This window comes from Chaetura pelagica, unplaced genomic scaffold (genome assembly GCF_000747805.2).
Source record: "Chaetura pelagica isolate M959 unplaced genomic scaffold, ChaPel_1.0 scaffold71, whole genome shotgun sequence".
Lineage (NCBI taxonomy): Eukaryota > Metazoa > Chordata > Aves > Apodiformes > Apodidae > Chaetura > Chaetura pelagica.
The window spans coordinates 4606073-4609192 of NW_009952435.1; positions in this window are offsets into that span (position 1 = coordinate 4606073).

Here is a 3120-nt window from a genome sequence, read left to right on the forward strand (position 1 = left end):
GCACCGCAGTAACAGCTGAGCCTTCCTTCCTTCAAGCTAGTTAATTGGAGAACTAGTTAAGTAGGGTAGCTAGTTAACTGGGTTCAATTTTGCCTGCAAAACACACTTGAAAAGTAGGATTAGTTAATAGGCTCTGCGGGGCTCCTAATGCCATAGTGATATTGTTTCTGGCACCCAAGCTAGGTCAGGTACATCAAGTTATTCTACTCTGTTCTCAGTAAGGACAGGATAATTGTTGAAGGTGTTCAGGGTATTTGAATCAAACACAACGAACCTTTGAAACCTCAGTCATCTATCATATCACATTTGAGCCCAGCATCCAGGTGATGAGAGAACCAGGTAACTGACACCACTGCAATGAGATCTGTGGAGGAACATCCTTTCTATGCTATCCCTCTCTTCATCTTACCATTTCGTTCTTTATTGACATCTCCTTGAATCTTCACATGTCAAAGTCCATGGGTAAAACGTCCCTAATGAACAAAGGTTCTTAACTATAGCATTGAGTTTGATCTGTGTTTTTTTCCTCAGCTTGTTAAAAAGTCAGTTGCACAAGAAGCAGAAGGCAGTAGTTGTGTACTTAATAAAATGCCTTGTGTATTTGAAAGCTATGAAAAGGATGAAGCTGGTTAGGAAACAGAAAGAAGTGTCATATAATTAATCTCACTGTACAATGAGCAAGACCTATGAGCATCTGGATTTTGAAGTGGATGTTTGTGTGCTGCTCACTGTTATGGACTTTTAAAATCTCTCTTAAGGAAGCTTGGAACATAGAAATGAAGGTAATGGAGGTTTGTGGAGGTCTTGGAGGTCTGAAACAAGAGGAAGACACCCTGAATGTAATGATTATGATGAACTGTTGTGCCGGTTAAGTGATAAAAGAAGCTAAAATGTAGCAAAATGCATTTACATTGCCAGAGGTCCTGTATTTGATTGGAGGGAGAAAATCAAACAAGATTTTTGAATGGAACATTTTAATTAGAATATGCTGAATGTGCAAAGTAGGTGGCTGGTGGTGACCACTTGCTATCAGGAAACAAATTGGTGTTTCATTTAGATACAGTACAGTATCTTTGTCTGAAACATCACATAGCTGATGAAACACTAATAGTTTGGCATATGTGTTTTCCAGGAATTGTGCAAAAATTGTGCAAAACTTAATGTACTTCTTATTAAGGAGAAGATTAAATATGGAGAGTGGGATTAGATTAAGTTGAGGAAAAAAAGCTGGTTACTGTCAGATTCTCTGGCTGCAGTTGTCTTACATGTGAAGCGTATTTCCCTGTCATTTTTCCATTATGTTTATTATTCTGTGTTTTTGCCTAAGTTACTTCTCTCTGTGAAACCACTACCAAGTTTTCTGAAGGATAACTTGGTCTTCTTATTCAGTAGTATATAGTAAGAATAATTCCACCACCCTCAGTGTTTATTGCAACAAGATCATCAAATACAGTAATAATGCAATAACTACTGAAGATATTTCCACTTAGTTTACAGTCAAAATGGCTGGCAGCCCAGTGTGCTAATATGTAAAGGTGGCAGTGTTTCCTCCAGAGTCTTCTACAGGTCCTGACTGTGGGAATAACATTTGTTTACCTTCATCTAGCTAGCGGATTCCAGATGAAATGGTGGAATTTGTTATATTTGCATGCCTTTGTCTGTCTGTCTAAATCAGGTTGTAACCTTCAGGATTTTAGTTGCTGCCTGTCCCTCTATCATCAGAAGAGCCCACCATGCAGATGTAACAGTTGTTTCAAAATATGTGTGAGATACGGATTGGTTTTGTGTCAAATATAAAGGCCTTGGAGACACAACGTAGTAATGCATGTTCCCGTTTCTCACTTAGAGATCCATGAAGGCTGTTTTTAAATGGTTGCAGCCATAATAACTACCTCTCTTCTCATTCTCAGAGTACCAGTCAGCTGCAAATGTAGTGCCCAGAGTTTTGTACCTCCACCAAGCTCTCAGAGTTGCTGCTGGTGTTCATTTCAGCACCCATCTGCTGCTATTAACTTCTCTGTCTACCACCATAATGCCTTCCTGATTTGGATGCTGAGGTAAACTTTAGCATATGAAATGGCCTCCAAAGGGAAGCTATCCTAATTTCATTTTCCTTGGTGCTTAAAAGTAGGCTGCATACAAATACTTTGTATTCCCTTCTCCCAACTGAGGGATAATTTTCAGTAGCAGTCATGTGGCTGTGGGGAAGAAACACCCCCAGGGAATGCTGTGTGCCACAATCAAGAGTAAAAGATCCCTCACAAAAACTAAATTTGTGTCTCTTTGCCTTTCAGTAAGGCCAGACACCAGGCTCATGGATTCCAGATGTTTTATAGCCCCTTGGCTGCTACGTGTGACCCTTCTGCTTGATAGATCCCAGTCCATAATCCAAAATAAACAACAAAAAAGTGTTTTAATGAGGGTCTTTCTTGCTCCAATAAATACTGGAAACAGTGTCAAAAGGAGTTTTCAAAATACATTTACTTTTTTCTTTTGACCTCCTTTTAATGTAAATCTCTGTAGTGAATGACTCTGCCACAGATTAAGGCATCAAATTCATAGATAGACAAGACTTTGGCTTTAGTTTAATAGAAAGTCATATGTGAATATCTAGATAAGAGTTCATGCCCCAATTAAACAGAAATTTGAAGTCAAAGTCTTGATGTGGCTGAACAGGAAGGGCCTCCTGCACGGTGCCCCATTCCCCTTCAAGGTACTAGATAACGTGGCAGGACGGCACCTTAAATCCCAGGTGTGCTACGCTCTAAACATACCCTGGCGAATGCTAAAAGCCACTGAGAAGTCACAAGTGAGGACTGCAACATCTATGAGGGGGTAGCAAGCTGCAAGCCTAAGGGGCACAGTGCCACTGTAGGTGCAGTAAATGGTTCCTTTTGTCAGGCATCCGCTCTGCACCAGCATCCCCAGTGGTGTAGCCACAGCACGCATCTATCTGAAATGCTTTGGAAGCTGCTTGGCTGATGGTAGCAGCATTCAGGTGCTCGTACCCTGCTTGCTTGTTGTTTTTACCATGCCTTGATTTCGCTGAAATGAAGTGGGGACGGGGTGGCAGCCCATCAGTCCCACATCTTTTATCCTCCTGCTGCAACACGCAGGCAA